Source organism: Saimiri boliviensis, chromosome 3 (assembly GCF_048565385.1).
Source record: "Saimiri boliviensis isolate mSaiBol1 chromosome 3, mSaiBol1.pri, whole genome shotgun sequence".
NCBI lineage: Eukaryota > Metazoa > Chordata > Mammalia > Primates > Cebidae > Saimiri > Saimiri boliviensis.
In genome coordinates, this window is record NC_133451.1 from 151329855 (window position 1) to 151354056 (window position 24202).

Below are 24202 nucleotides of genomic sequence, written 5' to 3' on the forward strand. Positions count from 1 at the left end.
GTCCCTATTTCACATAGTGTACAAAAATTAACTCAAATACACCAAATATTTAAATGTTAGAGTTAAAAATGTAAAACTTGAAGAAGATAATATGGGAGAAAATCTTCATTACCTTGGATTTTGCAATGAATATAAAATCAAAAACATTTCAACATTAAATCCTTTAAAAATGCATAAAATTAGAAAAGATAATATAGAGCTAATCAAAATTAAAAACTTTTGTGCATCAAATAACACTATCATAGACAACCTAGATAACTGGAGGAAATACTGGCAAATCATATATATGATAAGGGTCAAATATTTTCAAATCATATATATAAGGGTCCAGTATTTTGAATATATATTAATACTCTCATAATTGAGCACAAAAAAGCCTAATTTTAAAAATGGGTCACACTCTGAGGTACACAATACTCCAATGCAGGTATACAAAAAGCACATGAAAAGATGCTCAACATCAGTAATCATCTGGAAAATGAAACTTCAAAACCATAATGAGATACATCACATCCACTAAGATGGCCATCATAAAAAAAAAAAAAAAAAAAAAAAAAAAAAGTGGAAAATTACAAGCATCGGTGAGGACATGGAGACTGGAAGCCTCTTTTGGTAGTGGGAATTTAAAGTAGTGAAACCACTGTAGATAACAGTTTGCTGGGTCCTTAAACTTTAAACAGAGAATTACCATATGAATGGCCAATTCTACTTCTAGGTATATACCCCCCAAAACTAAGAATAAATATTCAAATCCTTTACGCAAATATATATATAGCAGCACTATTCACAATAGCCCAAGGTGGAAACAACCCAAATGTACCCCAATATATGAAAATGCAAATAAAATGTGGTATGTCTATTTAATGAAATATTATTCAGCCATAAAAAAGGGATGATGTGCTGACATGGGCTATAACATGAATGAACCTAGAACACATTATGTTGACTGAAAGAAGCTCACCACAAAAGGACATATCTTATTTGTCTACCTATTTAGAATATCCCAAATACATAAATGCTGTAGAAATCAGGCTAGTGTTCGTCAGCAGTGGTAGGGAGTTGGGACTAGAACATGACTGCATAATTGGCATGAGGTCACCCTTGGGTGTGATGAAAAGGTTTTGGAACTACGTAGAGGTGATAGTTATACAACATTGAGAATGTACTCAATGTTACTGAACTAATACACTTTAAATACATAAACATTATGTTATATGAAGTTACCTCAGTTAAAAATATACTATGATTCTTACATTTTCATTAAAGATTGTACATTATAAATTACTTTTTGCAGGGCAACTCTCTGGGTGGCCTTGGACCAATCCAGTTTTTCACTTTATATTGCTTGTAGTTTCCAATAATAAGTGTAAAATGTGCTCAGAATGCAACATCCTGAGATAAGGAGAGACTTGCTAACAGAACTCAGGCTCCGTTCTAGTCCTTTTCAGAAACAGAATGTCCTTCAATGCATTAGCCCAGCATGTCATGTTATCCCTAGAGCATAACACCCAGGGAAGACTGCTATTTGGATTCCCTGAGCTAAAGTGCAAATGGGGCCGCACAGATGAAAGTCCATCTGCCCTGGGCAGCTTCCTGAGCCTCAGAAGACCGGCTTATCCAAATCCCAAGTTTCTACTGTTCCTTGCTGCCTGTTTGTGAATAACAAACGTGCTTCATTTAATTTCTATAAGTATTCTCAAAGGACTAGCACAAGTTGAAGAAATGTCAGCCCACGATGCAGCGAACTGAGGTGGTATCCACTTCACAGTGAATCTGCTTAGCACTTTATCCTCTGTCACTCATTCCTTTAGAACCTATTTCGACAATAACATTGTGGTCCCTGCCATATATGTATATATACATACATATACATGTACATATATTTATTTTAAAATCAAATATGAGACATTTTCTTGTATTATGCATGTTTCACCTGGCCTTTACTGATATGCCAGCTATTTGCCATTTACTTTACATACATAGGCTTTCAATTTTTAAAATTTCTATCACTTTTAGCTTTCATTATATATCTGATTTTTTTCATTTCTGATGTTTAAATATAATGTTTTTTTAGTTTTCTAGTGGTTATCTTTAAAAGTCTATATTTTATTCTTTAAGCTGTATGTTTTGAGTTTTAAAATTCGAACTGTGATATAGTTGGGATATTTGTCTCTGACAAATGTCATGTTGAAATGTAATCCCCAACGTTGGAGGTGGGACCTGGTGGGAGGTGATTGGATCCTGGGGTGAATCCTTATGAATGGTTTAGCACCATCCCCTTTGTAGTAAGTTAGTTCTTGTTCACTCACCTCAGGTAAGATCTGGTCCTTTAAAAACCTCCCCCCAGGACCTCCTCGTTCTCTTTTCTCTTCCTACTGCTCTTCCCATGTGACATGCCTCCCCCGACTTTGCTTTCTGCTTCGATAAAACTCCTCCCCAGAAGCTGGGCAGATGCTGGCACCATTATCTGTATAGCCTGCAGAACCATGAGTCAATTAAATAGCTGTTCTTTATAAATTACCCAGTCTCAGGTATTTCTTTATAACAACACAAGAATGGCCTATTAACCAGTTTAACTTGACTCTTGAATAAGAAAGAGACAATAATTGGCACACATAAACTTTCTCCAGCCTGCTTTCCTCTACTTACAAATTTTCTGCTTATGTTATCATTTTATACTTAAGTATTTATAACTTAAACCATAAATCTACTTACTTTATACAAGTTGAGGAAATCTCTTTATTTTCATTTCCCCTCGTTTAATTTCCTAAATTTTTGTTAATTTTACTATAGTTTATATTTGTTTCTAATTTTTAACTTTTGTTTTCAGCAACAACCATAATCAAGATCAGGCATTATAGTTTTTGGACTTATTGCTCGTCACTAATTTTAACCAAAAAACCCTCAATATATACCTTGCTTGGTTCCAGTTTACTCTCTGGAAGGAATATTGTGTACTTTATTTACTGAATTTTGCTTATTTGATAATAGATATCTGTTACTTGTGTACTCTGAATGTCAGGTTGGCATATATAGGGAATAACATATTTGTCCTGTTTTCTGAAATAGTCCCGAGAACATTATAGAGATTGCTCCTCAGTTTTTTGCCTTGAATGTTGTCATTGCTAAGTCTGAGTTGAACCAAAATTTTAAATCGTTTTACGGGTGACTTAATCTCTTACTTAAATTCTCTTAGAATTCTTTGTCATTGAAGCACAGTAACTCAGTAATCCTGATTATCCTGGACTTAATAATCCCCTCCCTCGCTGCCCATTGAGACAATGAGTCTCTTTAACGTGTTAATACAGGTCTTTCTTCATTTTAACCTTTTTTCTTTGATTCTGTATTCAAATTTTTTTAGGTTTATTTATTCTCTTATCTACAAATACTAGTTTGTTACATACTACTTTCCATAGCTCTAATTTTGTTTCTATTTCTTTGTACTCTATTCTTTTCTAATTGGATTTTGTATATTTTCAGACCTTTGACCAATCACCCCTATTTAGGCTAATAGTAATTGAATTCTCATTACGCGTCTTCTTTTTCTCTTTCCGTAACGTTCTTGAAATCAGTTTGCTCAGTTTTCATGGCTTATCATTGCTTTTTTGAGCAGCTATTTCACAAAGGCTGCAATTTTTATTGTTCTTTATTTCTATTGTTTATCTACAAATGTGATTTACTGTGCAGTATAATTTTGCTTTTCTGTTGCTGGCCTTTTGTTTGAGGATGTCTTGGCATAGATGCTCTGCTTAGTTCTTTCTCAGTTTCTCTCACCCCTGAACGGAAGCTGTTCTCCATGGACCAGCTATTTGTGAAAGTGTGTTTAGAGAGGGGAAAAGTTAATGAGCGTAGTAGCCCCGATTCAACATTATTTCAGTGGTTCCCGAATCTCTCTGCCCTTGAAGTAGTAATTGGTCCCCATAGTTCTCAGTCTTCTTTCTCAGGCTCACGGTATGATAACATGGCATTTTCTTCTTTTGGAAGCCAAGCCTTTGACTACAGGGCTGCACAGTCCCTGGAGTTTCTCCAGCATTCTGGATGTTTCTTGCCAGGATGGTATGTTTGGGTGGATTCCTTCCCAGTCCATTTTCCCTGACACACTTCTATGATACATATGGTTCAAGGACATCTTGCTTCTGTGTCCATTCAAATATTACAATTTCAATCAAGAACACCTTGAAATGGTCCTTCAGAAAGTGATATTTAACTTGTAATTCTCTGTGTTCTTCTTATTCTGATTTAGATAGGCAGAGACAATTTTCTCCCTTGCTCCCTTTATTGCTCTGGCGCAATGTTTTCTGCTATTAGCAGCTTTACTGCATGTTGAATGTTGTTTAGTGTTTTTAATTTTGTTAAAGTTATATTTTTTTCTATTTTTCATTTTTTTATCTTGGAGAATTGGACTCAGAAAAAGAGGGAGCAGAGTGACCTTTCCTGTCTTTAAATGAAAGGCAAAAACAGACCTTGATGTGTTCTGCAAAATACTCAGGACACAGAGTAATTAAAAGATAAACTTCATATTAAAGCAATGACTGAATACATTAACATGTCTATAATTGTATTTCTTTTCAAAGCCAAGCCTGCAGTCTTATATCTCGTCTGTGTATAAAATTATCATATATCCTATTCAGTATAAAATGTGTCATTCTACAAAAAAATTCATCAGGTTTTATATTAAGTTAAAGTGTGTTAATATATCATCTTAATAACATATTACCTTATCTGCCAAGAAAAAAAGCACATGCTTGACACAAAAGGGGAACTATACCAGACCTTTGTAATATTCTTATTTAAAATATTTTATATTTTTAAGATACTGTTTGAGACTCTGAAATCTAAATTATAAGTGTCTTTCAGATAGTATGCATAAAAACAGAACATGTTCTCAAAGTAAATTTTTGTTTACAAGACAGTACAATCTTTCCCAAATTCTTTGATTCATGTCAAACTTATTTCCAATGGTTGCTGCTGACTTTGGCTACCTAATATGAGCACTGGAATGGTACACTTAGATGCTCCATGGCAATTTGGAATATTTGTGTTAGGAGACTTATATGTCATATTTTTAAGAAGTAAAAGAACAGAGTGTGAGGTCTATGCTTTGTGTGACTACATTGTTTATTGCTATGTACCAAAATGCCTCAAAATTTAGCTGTTTAAAAATAACATTTATTACCACACAGCTCTGTGTGTCAAGATCTTGTAATTCATCTGAATGCCTTTGGTTCATGGTCTCTCTTCAGATTTTAGTAAAGCTTTTGATTGGTGCTGCAGTCTCATCTGAAGACTCTACTGGAGGGAGGGATTCTATTTGCAGGTTCAGTTATGTATGTGGCTGTTCCATGCTCTGTGGTCCTCTTCACAGAAATGCTTCAGCTGGCAGTTGGTTTTAGCCAGGGTGAATGATGCAAAAGAGACTGTGAACAGTCACTGAACTCAAAGTCACAGTCTCATTACCCAATCTCGGAAGTGTGATATTATCACTTTGCCATATTCTCTTTGTCAGAAGGAAGAAGATAAATTCAACCCATACTGAAGGCCAGAGGATTACACAGGGGCATAAATACCAGGAGGTAGGACCATTGCGGGCTATCTTAGAGTCTTGCGCTGTTATTCAGGCTGGAGTGCAGTGGCACAATCTCGGTTCACTGCAATCTCCGCCTCCTAGATTCAAGTGCTTCTCCCGCCTCAGTCTCCCAAGTAGCTGGGACTACAGGTGCACACCACCATGCCTGCCTAATTTTTATTTTTATTTTTATTATTTTTATTTTTAGTAGAGACAGAGTTTCTGCATGTTGGCCAGGCTATTCTTGAACTCCTGACCTCAAGTGATCTGCCTACCTCGGCCTCCCAAAGTGCTGGGATTACAGGTGTGAGCCACCACACTTGACCTCCTGTAGTTTTTCTTGTTATTATCTCTAAATATTTCTTTTTATGTGTCACAGTAGATACAGATGATTGCCTACAATCACCTCTTTAAAAAGGAAGTGTGTGTAGAAGAGCCTGTGTGTCTGTGTTAGATGTCTGATAGAAACAAAAAGTTTATGAATAGAAAATTGTTCCATTATCCAAACCATGTCAAAAATACATTGACTATTAGGAAATGGTTTTAGGAAAGAAAAGAACATAAGAAAGGAAGAACATGACTAGGCCATTATAAGTTATCTCGGGGTTTAGAAGAGGGATGACTTGAATAAGTTTTCAAATAGTTCCTCTGATGGTGTAGATGGGCATTGGGTCATTTACTTAATTCTTTAAGCTTCATCTCTAAAATGGAGTAAAGAATGATAGCAATTCACATTTGTGGTGATTATTAGTAAGAAAAAGAAGACCTGTCTAGGTAAAACAGCTATTTAATCAAAGGTCTTTTTTTTTTCTTTCCTGTTTTTCCTCATATTTTCTCATTTTCTCTTTCCCTTTGTCACCTTTATCACATTGAGGAATTTCTGGATCTATTCAACTTTATGTAATTTTTAAATTATTTTTAGTATTTATTACTGTTATTGCTCATCGCTGTATATGTTTCAGTACTTAGCCCAGTTTTTATACATTAAATATGTTTCAGGCATATTTATTTAATTTTATTGAATTATGAATGATTGAATTTATGAATGATACTAAATATTAACATTTACACTCATCAAAATAAAAATTTTTATACAAAAATTATAAATGCTAAATATGTACATTTTAAATTATTTGCGGTTGTTATAATGTCCTTGAGATGCAGTAATTTTGCTTTGAGCCTTAAAATTAATTCGGAAGCTATTTAATCCAATTTCTTAATTTTGAAGGAATCAGAATACTCTTTCATATCAAGTAAAAAACAGTATAGCTGTGTATATAATGTTTAAATTGTTGACATATGTATTTTGACATGAAAAAATTGGTCTAGCTTTTTGCAGCTCAAGGGTATACATTCATATACACATATATTAAAATTAACTCAAAATTACCAAGTAAAACTATATATGGTAAAGGATTTTTCTACAACATTTATTTTTCAACAAAATACCATCTTCAAATTGTGTTAGTTGCTTATTTAGTCAAGGAAAGTATTAAGTCTCATAGGAAAACATAGGCTACTTTTATTTTTTGGTCAGTGTGATGTTTTTAGCTAGTTTGTAGAGATCAGCACTATTTTCTACATCTATACAACATGTCAGGATCTGATAGAGAAGCAATTAATAAATTTAAGAGAAATATAACAATACTTGTCCCTTTTTTGGCAATATTTAAAAATATACATACAACACAAAGAGAAAAAGTTGAATAATTACTTTAATTGGCATTTGTTAATTCTTAAAATTTTCTGTTCATAAAACAATGAAAATCATTTAGAAGACTGCCTAGTACTCAATAGTTTTAAATTAGTTTAAACGTTTGTTTAATTTTCTTAAAAGAGTTGAAATGTCCTTTCAACAATAATTAAAATGTGTACCAACAAAAAATAGACCAAAATGAAGAAACTAATCTTTTATATTTTAAAACTGGATCTCTTCAAATAAAAATATTAATAAAATCAGATTTGCTATAATTACAATGTGTGTGTTTGTGTATGTGCACATAAGCACTGGATTTAGGTGCAGGTTTGTGTGTTTAATAGGAAGGAAATACAATTACTGATTGAAATAAATTTTGAAAATATTTATAGTAATTTGGGTTCTGAGTCTAATATTAGAGCATATTATATCATTATTACATTATACATATGGTAAAATTCGAAGTAAAAATTCTCCTAAATGGTATATTTTAATTCCCATCTTTCTTCTTCATCATCCCTTTATCCTCTTTCAAATGTTGTGTGTATTTTTCCAGGCATCATTTTTTCCATATCCATATAATACGTCCACACACACACACACACACACACACACACACACACACCATTGGTTTCCAAAACTGGTTACATATTAAATGCACTTTTCTAAATTTTTCTTTTTTCAATTAGCTACGCTATGAAAATTTTCTCAAAATCTTTTTCTATAATTCATGGAAATTATGGAAGTTTCTAAAAACAATTCCCGAACTAAAGGTATTGGATCAACACAAAGTTGAAAAGGAAAGAGAAACAAACAAACAAAATACAGAAGTAGTTATTTCACACACACACACACACACACAAAAGCAAAAGATAGAGATAAATACAACCAACCATATCAATAATTACACTAAATATAAATGGGCCAAGTAATTTAAACAAAAGAAAAATATAGTTAAACTTGAAAAAAGATAAGAACTCACAAGAAGAAATAAACATTTATTACAGAATAATTAAAGTATCAATATTCACCAAGGTACATCAATTAGGAATATATATGCACCTCAAAACAGGACTTTAAAATACATAAAGGTGGCCAGGCAGGGTGGCTCACACCTGTAATCCTAGCACTTTGGGAGGCCGAGGTGAGGGGAACACTGGAGGCCAGGAACTGGAGAACAGTTTGGACAATATGGCTAGATGCTGTCTCTACTAAAAATATAAAAATTAGCCAAATGTGGTGGTGCATGCCTGTAATTCCAGCTAGTCAGGAAGCTGAGGTACAAGAATAGCTTGAACCCAGAAGGTGAAAGTTGTAGTGAGCTGAGATCACTCCACTGCACTCCAGCCTGGGTGAGAGAGCAAGACTCTTTCTCAAAACAAAATCAAAACCAAAACCAAAATCAAAAACAAAACAAATAAAATATATGAAGCAAAAGTTGATAGCACTTACAGGAAAAATCAATAAAGTCATGATAATGATTGGAGACCAATTGCCAAATCTACAAAAATAAGATATATATATGAATAATTGTACATATGTATGTTATTACGTTAACATGAAAATATGTAAAAGGTGCTTATTGGAAGTTGTGTATTATTTTTGATTCTATTACATAAATTCTACTATTCAAATAAAATAAAAAAGGACTAACAGTAACAATAGTAAATAATAACAGACTAAACAAAAATATGTGAAAAAAATATTACAATATTTTTATAATGCTTCCTCTGATACAGCAATTCAATTTTAACTTTTCAACTCTGTATTGGGTATTTAAATTTTAAAATCTATATTATTTGTGTATTTTTAAGATGCATAGATATAAGACTTCTTAAAAGGAGACAGCAAATACCATAGGGCTAATTAAACAAGTGTTAACTATATTTAATACAAAATGTTAACGTAGTATATATTAGTTATCTATTGTTAAATAATAATACTTAGGACAAACTTAGCAGTTTAAAACAACATACATGTATCACTTTACATTTTATGTGGTTAACGAATCTGGACACAGTCTAACCAGGTCCTGTTTAAGACTGAAATCAAGATGGTAGATTTAAATTTTCATCTGATGAATTTTCATCTGATGGTAGAGTTGAATTTTCAAACTCAACTGATAAAGAATCCATTTTCAAGTTCATATAGTTGTTGCTAGTGTCAGGCAGACATAAGCAGGACAGAAGTCGCACCCCCGCGCCCAGCCAGGAATGTCAGGTGACCATCCGGTGATAGATTAAAACAATTGGTTGCAGCCAGTGCCAAAGAAAGGCAGTCTCCCAATAGAAAAACGTGAAACTGGTGATCAGCAGCTTCCCAATAAGATCTCTGGATTTGAGCAAGTGGGCTCAAGCATGCATATTAAGAGGCAAAATGGTGGAGTTTAACTGGTATATGGAGAGAAGAACGTCTCAAGTGAGCATGTGTACAACTCTAGTAAGCCCACCGTACTTGTGGTTCCTCCCAAGTGCTAGCAGGCCACTGTGCATGTGGACAGCCCACCCCAAGGGAAGAATCACAGGAGAAGGGATGCATGACCCTGGAATTATGCCAATGTATAAAACTCCAAGTCAAAGCTCAAACAGGGCACTTGATCTCTCAAGTTGCCTGCTTGGACCTCTTTCAAGTATACTTCACTTCCTTTCATTCATGCCTTCAAACTTTTGAATAAGCTTTCAATCCTCCTTTAAAACTTGCCTTGATCTCGCAATCTGCCTTATGATCTCTGTGTCAAATTCTTTCTTCTGAGGTGGCAAGAAGAAGGTTGCTGTAGATCTGTATAGATTTGCTGCCAGTATCAGTAGGATTCCACCCCTTGTGGGCTGCTGGATTGAGAAACTGTTTCCTACTGGCTGTTATCCAGAAGCTTTCCTCTTTTTTCCCTGCTAAGTAGCTTCTCCGTATAGCAGCTTACAATATGCAAGCTTGTTTCTTCAGAATGAACAAGGGAGAGAGTCATGCAGTAAAAAGAAAGCTTCGATCTTTGTATCATAATCACAAAAGTAAAATCTTATCACCTTTGCCATATTCTGTTGGTTAAAAGGAAGTCACAAATACTTCCCACACTCATGGGGGGGTGGGGGGAAATAAAACGAGAAGTCGGAATTACAGCAGCCACCTTAGAATATGTCAGCACAATATATTTCTTTCTGTTCCATGATACAGTAGGATAATTTTACCCTTCACGTGTTCTTTGTTAAAGGGAATGTCTCTGAACTTCCTACATCCTTTAGTACATCATATTTTTTATGTAGTAAATCACACTTTTTAGTCATGTTGCATACAAGGTGAGGAGAGGACATTTAGCAGGTAAAATGTTTTCATTTTGTTTTAAAATAAACTTATAGTAGTGGCAAACTAAAAGAAATGCATGTGAAAATGGAATACTTAGGATTGTACTTAGCAGCAACAGGTTTTTAGATTTATGTCCTATCCATAAGCCTGCTTTGGGATTATGAGATTTATATCACAACCATTAGCTTAGGGATTTATGTCATATCCAAAAGCTTGTTTTGTTAGCTCACCAGTTGTCTGCCAATCAGACAAACAGACTTTATATATAAAGCTGTCATAAGAGACAAATAAGGTTATTATATAGCAAGAAGCCAGTTTATCAAGTGGATTTAACAATTGCAACTACATATTTGCCCAATATTGTAGAACTTAAATATATAAAGGAAGTATCAGCAGAACTGAAAAGATAAATAGACAGTAATACAAGAATAGTAGGAAGAAGAAAGGAACAAAAGAACTACAAAACACTTAAGAAGCAATTTTACAAAATGGCGAGGATATTAAGATGTCAAAGACTTAACAGAATGTTAAAGATATCAATGTCAAAGAACTTCATAGGTAAACATAGTATTTACCTATCAATAATTACTTTAGATGTACATGAATTAAATTTTCCATGAAAATACAGAGTGGATGAATGGAAAAACAAGATTCAAGTATATGCTGCCTATAGGAGACTCACTTTAACTTTCAGAACACACATATACTAAAAGTGAAAGTGATATCCTTTCTGCATAGGAAAGGATATCCCATGCAGATGGTAATCAAAGGAGATCTTTTGTGACTAATATAAAAAAAATAGAATTTAAGTAAAAAAAATAATTCCACAAGAGACAAAGAAGGGTATTATATCATAAAAAGTGGCAAACTTATCAAATGTCAAATGGACATAGCAATTATAAAAATATGCACACTCAGCACTGAAATACTTAAGCAATTAAAGCACATATTAACAGAACTGAAGAAAGAAATAGAATAATCAAATAAAATGATGGAAAAATATCTTAAGACAAAAATAGAAACACAACATACCAAAACTTATGGGATGCAGCAAAAATAATTCTAACAGGCAATTCTGTAATGGTAAATATCTACCATGAGAAAAAACTTAAATAAGCAATTTATCTTTATGCTTCAAGGAAATAGAAAAAAGAAGAAAAATATAAAACATACTAAGCACAAAGTTAGAAGACAGAAGGAAAAAATACAGATCAGAGCAGTAATGCATGTAACAGAGATTAGAAAATCAATAGAAAAATATAAACCTTTAGATGACCTAAAGAAAAAAGACTCACATAACTTATAAATGAAAAAGGAGACATTGTGTTACAGAAATACAAGGGATTATAAGAAACTACTCTGAACAGTTACAAATCAACAAATTAAATAGCCAGAATAATGATAAATTCTTAGAAACATACAATTTACAAAGTCTGAACCATTAAAAAAAAGAAGAAGAAGAAAATTAAAGCGGAACAGTAGTGAATAAGATAGTAGGAACAATAACGAAAACCTTCCAACAACAACAACAAAAATGTCTGGGGCATTATGGCCAGTTTTTCTCAAACTCTTCCAGAAAATTAGAGAGGTGAGAATACTTTCAATCTCATTTCACGAGGCTAGCAATACCTTGATATTGAAGCCAGACCAAAGGCACATCCAGAAAATAAAATTATAGGCCAATATCCTTGATGAATATAGATACAAAAATCCTTCACAAAATACTAGCAAACCAAATTTGACAGCACATTATTAGTATCATATGGCATGATCAAACAGAATTTATCCTTGGGATGCAAGATGGTTCAAGATACACAAATCAATAAATACAATACACCATATTAACAGAATGAAGGATAAAAATTGTATGCTCACCTCAATAATTCTAATAAAAGCATTAAACAAAATTCAACGTCTCTTTACAATAAAAACTCTTAGATTTAGAAAGTCAGCTGGGTGGGAGAAACTGAAAACATAAATAGAGAGATCAGGGTAAAATCCAATGAGAAGGGGAGTTTAATTAAAGTTGTAAAAAGAGAATAACAGCAAGCATGTGGATCTAGGGGGGAAACATTTCAAGCACAGGAAGCCATCAATTCAGACTCTGAGCAGAAGAACCTGGAAATAGTTAAGAAACACTAGGAAAGTCAATGCACCTGAGCTTCATGAGCAAGGGGTGTATTATAAAAAGATGAAGACAACAGGAGATGAGCATGAGGATGATTATCAGTATTTTAATAGCTCATTTTGTATACTTTTGAAAAAATAAATTTGGGGGGATGGTATAGGGAAAGCATAGAACCCCCTTCATTCTCTTCTTTGTTCATATATATTCAACTCCTATAAAGCAGGAACTTGAAAATGCCTATTGAAGAGAGTAGTCCAATTGTTATAATGTTTGGAAAAATAATGGGAATATACAACTGAGCTGTATTACAGATAATGCTGATGCTTCTATACATGCTTGAGTTGTAAAAGCTGTGCTAATTAAAATAAGAGTCATGCACGATTTCACACTAAATCTGTTTTTCAGTAATTATTTTTCTGTGAGAACATAGTTTGTTTTTGCATATTTGTGCATTCAGATTCACATTATCTGCTCCAGATCCAGTGTGAAAGGAAAACGCATGGTAAATTAATACTGACCTAAGAAAATATAAAGAGTTGCTACAGAATCATATTAGACAAAGGATGCTCTTGCTCTAAATAGAGCAACCATTTATACAACAAAACGTCATTGAAGACTGAGACTAAAAATCCAACCCCATTAAGAACAAAACAAACAATAATATTAACACAAGGAAATTATATATATGTGAAATTTTCTAAAGATACATATAAATGCTTGGCAGAAATCCATCATATCCACATCTTACTGTGCTTTACATTCTTCAAGAGAACATAATGTATTATATTCTAAATATTCTATTCAATTTTTTGTTATGCACATCAAAACAAGATTCACAGCCGAAAACGTTTCAAGATATTTTTAGTGACTCCCTTGATACAAAACAATGAAGAAATTTAATTGTATTTTACAATTATAGTCAATGGCACTAGTGAGGTGTAGCATACACTTAAATATATTTTAAAATCTAGATGTATGTTTACTCAAGGAAGACCCTTATGATTGATGTCATTGAATTCAGGTAGCCGAGGAGAACGTTTGCACGGATGAATATGTCAAGGATTTTTTAAAAAATTCTTATTGGTATGACAGCTAAAGTGTTCCCTGTCTTCAGGAAGGGATTCTGAACAGCAGCAGTAACCTAAGCAAGGTGGTATATAAAACAATTTAATGAAGACATGGAGGTGGGGATGAAACTTGTTTTTGCAGAATTTTATTCAACATTATCTTATTTGCTGTTTGTAGGCATTTTGAAATGTAACTGAATAATTTAAGCCGTAATTACTGTTTTAACCCTCTTTAGCTATAGCAAATTTGCTTTGAAAGTTTTCTAAGATATCTGAAACATTCAATATTATTATTAAAACATATGCTATAATTTTTATTAGGAAATTATAGGTATACTTCTTATATATTATTTGAATATCACAATTTATGCATTAGTTATAAATAATGCTAACCTATAACTAGAAGCCATTTACAGAGTAAACAGGACCGACCGCAGATGTTTTCCATGGTAAGTGAAAGCCCTTAGCCATTATAATAAATTATGCAATAATCTTGTGTATGTGGTCCACATATCCTGATATTGTGTTATTGGTAATTGGGTTTTTGTTGCTGTTGTTGATCAACATTGCTAAGAATTATTCATTTTATTATTTCAAAGAACTGATATTCCTCTTTTTATACTTTATTATTTCTCTATTTTTAGTTTCTGAAAAAGTATTTGGCTCTCATTTTATTTGGTTCTACTTATAGATTTAGCCTGATCTTTTTATGTCTTCTTAAATTAGAAACTAAAAAATTAACATTAAAGCTATATTTTACCTAACATAAGCATTTACATATCAATTACCCTGAAGATCTGTTTTAGATGCATTGAACGTATTTACATACGTTAGATTTTCACTATCATTCAGCTTCATGGTATTTTCTTGTAGAGTGTTTTCTTTATTAAGCCAGTGGATCATTTAGAAGAAATATGATGTTTCATTTTTATGTATTTTATTTTTTAAATTAAATTTTAGTTTAATTATATTATAACCAGAGAACATGCCCTATTTGACTTAAACCATCTTAAACTTAATGAGATTCATTTTATGATCCAGCATTTGGCCTCTATTAGTGAATGTTCCACGTGCTCTTAAAAATAATGCATCTTACAGAATTGTTGCATATAGTGTCCTAGAAGTGCCAAGTAGGTTAACTTGTTTGGTATTTTTCAAATCTTCTTTATGCTTCCTAGTTTTTTGGTCTGGTATTTTGATCACTTATAAAAATGAAGTTGAAATTTAAATTTCCTGCTTTAGTTATATCAATTTTTCCTTCATATATGTTGAAGCTCTATTATCAGATAGATATTTATATTTTTTTTGAATTGACCCTTTTATTATTATAAAACATCAAACCTTTTCCTCTGGTAATTTTTCTTATCTTGACATCTACTTTATCTGATATAGTAACACGAGCTTTCTTGTGATTAGTGTTTGTGTGATATACCTTTCAGATCTTCTGATTTTAACATATCTATATAACACTATTTAAAGTTGGTAGCTTTGTGAACAGCATGTAGTTTTTTTAATCCAGATATAAAACTTTTGTCTTTGAATGGAAGTATTTAAGCTCATCAGCATTTAATATAATTATTAATACTGTTGAACTTAAGGCTAAGATCTTGCTATTTTTTTCTTTTTTCATCTGTTTTGTTGTTGTTGTTGTTATTGTTGTTGATGTTCTTCCTTTTCTTCCTTCTTTGGGATTGATCAAACAGTTCATATATTCATGTATTGTTATATATTTTAACTCTGTGTGTTGTAAGTCCCACTATGTATATGCATATATATATATATATGTTTTAATAATATAGTTTAAATAACTTAAACTGTTTTTGAATAACACAAACTTTTATAATTAACTGCATGTTTGCTGTATCTGGTACTTTGTATTCTTTCCTATATACCTATGTTTATCTGTGGGATCATTTTCCTTCAGCCTGAGGAACTACTTTTATATATCTTGTAGTATGGATCTTGTGGTATAAATTTTTTTATTGAAAAATTTCTTTGCTGTAATTCTAGAAGGATAGTTATGCTGTTTATATAATTGTAGATTAGAAATTTTTGTTTCTGTTTGCTGTCTTAGCCCTTTAAATATGTTCTCTCTTTGTCTTCTGGCTCTCATTTTACCTGATGAGAAGTAAGCCACAATTCTTACCATTGTTGTATTATACTTAAAGTTCTTTTCTACTTATAGCCTTTTTGGGGTATTATTTATGGTTTTAAGTAATTTAACTATTGTATACCTCATTATTAATTTTTAATTTATTCAGTTAGGTGTATTAAACTTTCTGGATTAATAGATCCGAAATTGTTTACTAAATTTGAAAAAATAATTGACCATTTTTTCTTCCAATTTTTTTTTATGGCTGAACAGTGTTCTGTATCTCTCTTTCTTTCTTCTCTCTCTCACTCTTCTCTTTTTTCTGACTTCATTTACAAGCATATCCAGTGAATTGTATTTTAGTTTATTTCTTTAGACACCCAAAATCTTCATCTTTTTCTGTAAATTATTTAACTGAATCATAATACTTTTAATTTTTTTGTTGATTCATTGCAAACACTTGCTTATCAATAAATTTGTTTTTATTAACATTATTTTCTTCTACAGTGGAATATACATACAAAAGAATACTGCTCAGCCATAAAAAGAAATGAATTAATGGCATTCACAGCAACCTGGATGAGACTGGAAACTATTATTCTAAATGAAGTAACTCAGGAATGGAAATCCAAACATCGTATGTTCTCACTCTTAAACGGGAGCTAAGCTATGAGGATTCAAAGGCATAAGAATGACATAACAGACTTTGGAGACTCAGGGAGAAATGGTGGGAGGGTGTGAGGAATAAAAGACTACCAGTTGGGTGCAGTGTTTACTGCTTGGGTGATGGGTGCACCAAAATCTCACAAATCACCACTAAAGAATTTGCTCATGTAACTAAATGCCATAAGCTATGGAAATAAAAATTTTTTAAAATTATTTTCTCTTCATTATTCTGGTACTTTCTGTTTCTTTATTTTTCTGGACTTTTTTATTGTAGCATGCACATTGTATAAAAACTGATGTATAAAATACTTTAAATTTTAATTATATTTTTGTTTATTTAAACTCTTTTCTTTGACAAGTCCTTAGAGTGCAAGGCTGATTATTCAGAAATTTTCTAAAGTCAATTTGAGCTGGTGCTGGGTCACAGCTTTAATTAGAATGAATTCACTTATGAATGGAAAACTTCAACCTCTCAACCAGTTGCCTTTTTCGCTGGGAAGATGGTTGCAGTTTAATATACTTTCACTTCAGGTAGGGACTGAAAACACAAGAATAGCACTATGTGTGGTATGTGTTTTCTCTCTGTTGATGTTTGCTACTGCTTTCTTGGCAAAACCCGAGGGAAGGGGGGCGGGAACTGCTTTGCCTAATGATTCATCCTTGTGTTTACAACGGTTTCAAATTCTTATTTGTTCTGCCTACCCACACTGTATTCCACGGAGTCTGGCTGATTTTCCCTTATTCCCATAAAACATTTCTATGACAAGCCCCTCTACCATTCCCATACTAGAGGCCCATCTCCAGGTCTAGAAGGTTGTAGTTGCTCTCTGGGCTTGTTTCTCTCTAGACTTCAGTTCACAAGAAATCTCTTATTCACCGCTTTTTACTGTCCCTGTTTAAAAAAAAAAAAAAAAAAAAAAAAGTATTATTGGCTGGGCAAGGTAGCTCATGACTGTAATCTCAGTACTTTGGGAGAAAGAGGTGGGTGGATTGCTTGAGGTCAGGAGTTCCAGACCAGCCTGGCCAACATAGTGAAACCCCATCTCATCTCTAGTAAACAAACAAACAAACAAAACAGGTCGAGTGTGGTGGCTTATGCCTGTAATCACAGCACTTTGGGAAGCTGAGGCAGGCAGATCACGAGGTCACAAGTTAGAGACTAGCCTGGCCAACATGGTGAAATCGTCTTTAGTAAAGATACAAAAATTAGCGGGGCGTGGTGGTGTGCGCCTGTAATCACAGTTACCTAGGAGGCTGAGGCAGGAGAATTGCTTGAAACCGACAGATGGAGGTTTGCAGTGATCCAAGATTGAGCCCCTGTACTCCAGCCTGGGCAACAAGAGTCAAATTCCGTCTCAAAAATAAATAAAATAATACAAAAATTAACTGGACGTGGTGGCTCATGCCTGTAATCCCAGCTACTGGCGAGGCTGAGGAAGGAGAATCGCTTGAACTCGGGAGGTGGAGGTTGCAGTGAGCCATGATCTCGCCACTGCACTCCATCCAGCCTGGGAGACAGAGTGAGACCCCCTCTCAAAAAACAAAAACAAAAACAAACAAACAAACAAACAAAAACACCGAAATTTATTTCCCCAGATTTAGCTTGTGTTCACCACAGGAGAAGGGTCTTTTTTGCCTCCCTACCTCCTAACTACAAATGAAAGTTCTTCACTCCCTGTGTGCCAAAAAAAATAAAAAAAAATAAAAAAAAGAATCACCACAGAATTTAGATTAATTTTACTTCTAAAGCATGGGAACTGTGCCTTATTTATCTTTATATTCCCAATACATAGAATTGTTCTTTAAAAAGTTTCAAAAAATAAAAAATGATTCTTATATCACCCACACAGTGGTAACAGTTGTTATGTGTTAAAAGTTGAAATATTGACAATGGCTCAGGATACTTTTAGAGATTTTCCTGGAATAGTCAATGAGTTAAATTCCACACGTAGACCTGACTGAATACAAAACTGGCAAAACCTAATCAAGGAAATCTAAAAGAAAATAATGGTTCAGACAAGACTCATTTCGAGTTGATATGCACTATCATTATCATCGTTATTTTATTATTATCTTTAGTATCACAACTGGCATTTATTGTGTTATGAACCCATCTTTATGTTGAGATTTTTATGAGCTGTCTTATTTAATATTCATAAAAATGTTACAGGAAAATTACTATTATAAAAAGCAAATTAAAAGAGTAAGAAATTGCAATGAATCTTTAATTTTTAATTCAACATCCCTCAATATTTATACAGATATATCCAATGGGAAATAAACGTGAGTATATTGATATATTTTTAGCTGTGATACTCACTGGTGACTGTAATATATTTAATTTAAATAATACATAAAACTTTCCAAATAATATAAATGTGAGTTATTCTGTAACTCACCTGCTAGTCTGTATTCCACAGAAAAAAACAACTATCTTATATAAATATAAATAATTATATTGGTGGTATTTACACAGAAAGATTCCTTCTCTAATGTGTTAATAGAATTGATGTAGAAGTGACTGTATCTGCATACATAAAATAATACATAATATATTATTTAATTTTCTCTTGTACTAACCCATGGAGTGTTTTCTTGACATTGGAAATACAAGAGAAATTTAGTGAACCAGAGAGCTTATGTGAAAATAAAATTTTATGTCAGTGTTACTTATGAAAATAAAGGAATAAAGAATATCCTATCACATTCAACTATATGCTTCTGTCATGAGGTTTTATACTGTATTACTTAATCATTAAATATGCCATATATAAAAATATGTATCCACATAAATATATAAAATTTTATATGTATATATTTTGGTTGTAAGCCTCAGAAATCACTTTAGCTAATATACTGAATTGAAATTTACCAAAAACCAGAATTTACTTGAAGGATAAAGGGTTTTGTAGAGTCAAAGGGGTATTGATTAATCAGACTTAGAAAGTTTTAGGAATCAGGGTGTATCAAGGTTTCCAGATATCCTAGCTAACTTCTTCAAGCATCGCCACTGATATAATTTGGCCTAAGAGCAAAATCTCAGAGGGAGAGAGTCCACTTGGCTTAATCTGGGTTAAGTGTCAACTTCTTGCAGGGCAGAGGGCAGAGCACCTTGAATTACATGACTTAACAATGGAAAATTTTGCTACTGTGAACAGAACAAAGGAGTTGTGGGTGCCTTGTGGCTTAAGGCATCAAATATCTGATATCACTTTGTATATGCAGAAGTGGAATACAAGTGTAGCAATATTAAATGAGAAATTTAGCATGTTATAGTCTAGTAATTTATGGTAGAGGAGAATATTACCATTATTACATAACTTTCCATATTTATTTTGCTAATACAAAGACATTGGGAAGTTAGCCTCCAAGCGAGGCAGTAAAGTGGTACATTTAGAAGTCAATACAGAATAAAAGTTAGTGGTTTGCATTTCTGAAGGCCAAAATTCATGTTTCTGAGGTAGGAAAGATTCAGAAACATTGCATTCTTCCTTGTTTAACTTTAGTCTATTATATTTCTCTGGTGTTAGCACACTTTCAGCAGCTTTCCATCATTATGTCAGGGTAGTACTTCATAATATTTTTCACATTTTCTGCCTCATACATCAAACTATAGAATTTTCTCCATAAGGCAGACCTGTCATTCTGTAAAATTTTTAGCAATGTTCTTATTTTTATCTGACATCTAGAAATACCTAAAGTAATAAAAAATCATTTTTACCTCATATTTGCTTTGGTTTTCATTCTGTCCCTGTCAGTCTATACACAGCATAGCAAGGGAAGATTTATATAACATCCTTTTGGGTGTTCCAGAATCAGACAAAGAATCCTTACCTTAGCTGATTTTTTTCCCACAGAATTTTATAGAAAAGCATAACATCTATACTTAAAATAATACCCTCCTTATAAAACCTTACTTTTTGTCATGAATACTTTCTCTCTGTTAAGAAGTTTATATATATATGTAAATATTTTTATCTGTATATGTACTGTATGTATGTACACATATATACACATACACATACATATATACACATATACAGTTTATATATAAAAATCCACAACCACAAGGAAAAGAAGATGTCATTTCTTTAAGAATGTTACCATTTTGAGCAATTTAATGAGCATATAAGGAAATTATATTTTTGTTGCTTAGTATCATAATAGCTTTCAACTAGCTATCAAGACATTTGTAAAATAAGATTTTACCAAACACCCAAGTTTCAATTGAACTCTGAGAATACAAACTAAGCACTAAAATAAATCCTTATTTTCAAACATTTTCCCAAAGTAGTTTAATTAAAAATATACATCTAATTCGAACATGTTTAATTTCAAGGCATAAGACTTTCAAATGATTAGTTGGAAAAGCAAGAGATATTAATTACCTGAAAATCTAAAATATTGTATAAACTTTTAATATGATTATGTATTTTTTGTAGTTTTATTATGAAAAATAGACATATTTTATGGAGCACTTACCATGTGCCAAACACCATGTAAATGCATTAACTCAATGGATCTCCAAATAAAGCTGGGTACGATTGATATTCTTACTTAATACTGAGGAAATTGAGGCTTAGAGAGGTTAACCAATTTTTCCAAATCCATAAGGCTTGGAATAGCAGAGCTGCCATTGAACTTCAGCAGTCAGACTTGAACTCTCTGTCTCAATCACTCAGCTATATTACATTGCATAGAGAAGTAACTTCATTGTACAGAACCAAAGAACACTAAGTTGAAAATATTACAAACGTATTTTAATCAAATTTATTATTGTTCTAGCCATGACTTCATAACAGGGCCAAAAAAGATATTAATCCAGTCAATAATGTTTTGACACAAAAATAAACTCCAAAACAGCGCTACAAAAATAATCAGTACATATCATTAGAAAATACACCTTGCCGGGCGCGGTGGCTCAAGCCTGTAATCCCAGCACTTTCGGAGGCCGAAGCGGGTGGATCACAAGGTCGAGAGATCGAGACCAACCTGGACAACATGGTGAAACCCCGTCTCTACTAAAAATACAAAAAATTAGCTGGGCATGGTGGCACGTGCCTGTAATCCCAGCTACTCAGGAGGCTGAGGCAGGAGAATTGCCTGAACCCAGGAGTCGGAGGTTGCGGTGAGCCGAGATCGCGCCATTGCACTCCAGCCTGGGTAACAAGAGTGAAACTCCGTCTCAAAAAAAAAAAAAAAAAAAAAAAAAAAAGAAAAAAAGAAAATACACCTTTTTGTGTATTTCCAGTTAGTGCACCTGAGAGGACTAGCTTTGTGTTCTAAGAAAAAGGTGGAGACCATAGTGATCCAGAGAGCTTGAGAAGTGATACATACTATTACCTTCTCAATATACCCTATCATGTTAATAATACAATGGTGAGGCCAGCTTACTTTTATTATTTTAGCGTTTTCAAATTGATTTAAAATAATCAGTGAGTAAGTACATAATCTGGAAACGGTCACTGAAGACAGAGTGAAAAATCTAATTTTTGTTGTCTAATGTGAAAAGTTTGGTTTGAATGTTCTGAGTAGGAGATATTAGATCTTCTGAAAGCAGTCATTGACATAAAAACTGATGACGTGACTGACTAGCTGTCATGAAGGACTGCTAAAGAGACTGATTATTTCTGAATGCCAAGGATATAATTGAGCTGACCAGAATTCACAAAAAATACATTAATGCATTATCAATTTATAAAGATACGTTTTATATTTTTTTGTCATTCACTGTTTGTTTTGCGTGTGAAATCAGATGAAGAGACAAAAACCTAAGTAATTCATAGTATTTCCATAATGTTTCTTTTACTAAAGCTTCTAGTTATCATACTTATTTAAATACGTGACAACATCAGGTTTTTTTTTGCTCTAAATATTCCCAATACATAGCTTACCTCCTCTCATAGCATAAGATGAAGGGTTATTTTTTAAGTTTGATTTAGCCTTTCATTATAAAGATACAAACTAAAAGTCCATTCAACTTTTATTTTTAATAATGAAAATATTGAATAGTTTTCTGTATTTCTAATGGTTTTGTAATAATGTTTACATTTTGCTTCAAAATTAATTTTGATATACATATGATACATAGAAATATTTTTCTTTAAATAATTGAATTTAAAAAATGTGTTTGGATTTCCAGACCTGATTCTGTAATTTAGATACTATGACGCCAGGTGGCAGGAGTGTGTCCATAACCAAATTGAAACAGCCATTTTTTTTTTTTTTTTAGCAGTTGACAAAACATTACATTTTGCATATAAAAATATAATTATTAGATGACCAATACAGTAACAGTGAATAGAATTTCTCTTGAAACTTGATTCTTTTAGTCATATGTTTTTAAAGATAAAGAAGAGAAAGAATGATCTTTTGTCCAGATGAATTTGCAAATGAAATTTCAGATTTTCATTATGTGGATTATTTCATTTTTAATTAACATAACTGAATGATAAAGAAAGTGTTTCATTTTTATTATCCTGCCATTGAGACATTGAGCTTTGGTAACTCCTAAAGTGATGGATTTGATATATGAATCTTTCTAACAAAAAAAGCAGTGCAATTTCTTCATGCTTTGTCAATTTTATCTTATCTACTAATACTGAATCCCAGGTGAGAGTTAAATTATGTATCTCCATTTTCAGGTGTCAGCCTCTTAAATAATCACCTTCCCATGGCTGTCTGGGCACATCATCACTTCTTTAAGCAATGACACCCACTCAGAGGTTATTGAAAGAATTTCTCATACTGTGTTTGTCTTTACTCCCTGTTAGTTGTCACTTGCCTGCTTTTTTCCAACGATATCTACCTCCTAAATTAGTAAAAATTTTGTGTTTTCCTCACCAATTATCCTGATTCTTGAAACTTAAGGGCTAGAGAAGCATCATGGAAAAAATCACTACAGTATAGGAATCTGAGTCAAACTCCAGTTTCTGCCACATTCTAGCTATTTTTTTCACATCTTTGGGCTTCTGGGTCTACATATATACATCTACGTATTAAATTCTGAACTTAACTGGATGGTAATGTTTCATTCTACTTTTAATATTCTCTAATTCTAGTTGTCACTGACTATAACACTGATGAATTGGATGTGGTTAGTTTACTTTGATAAAAATACACATTTTATCATACTGATTACAATCAATATGTCTGGCATGATTTTTAACAATGTAATTCTTTATTTTATTAGGCTGTGTTTCTCAGCCCTCATGGTCTGTAAATACGTTGAAATAAATTTCAATCATAGTGAATTGTACCAACATTAAATGCGAAGATGCAGGGTATTTCAAATTGGCATAGGCCAATTTTGGGGTGGGAGCCACACTTTGCTAGAGTCCACATGAGCCATTAGAGGGACCAAAAGTACACTATCCACCCTGCTTATTGGCAAAACAACAGACCTAGGTAAATACCTTTCTATTCAAATATTAGTAAGATAAAAATATTGTTTAAAGCATAACTTCCTCCAAGAAAAACAATTAGGAGAGAAGCAGACACTAAATATATCTGTATAAATAATTTCTAAAATTAAAAAATGAACATATTATATTATGAGCTTGGTGTTATCAAGTATATCAAAGAAGAAATGACCATAAGGAACAAGAGCTTGAATCCATAATAGAAAATAAAAATCAGGATGAAGACAAAAATGCAAAGAAAATAAACTGATGTTAAAAATAAAAAAAGC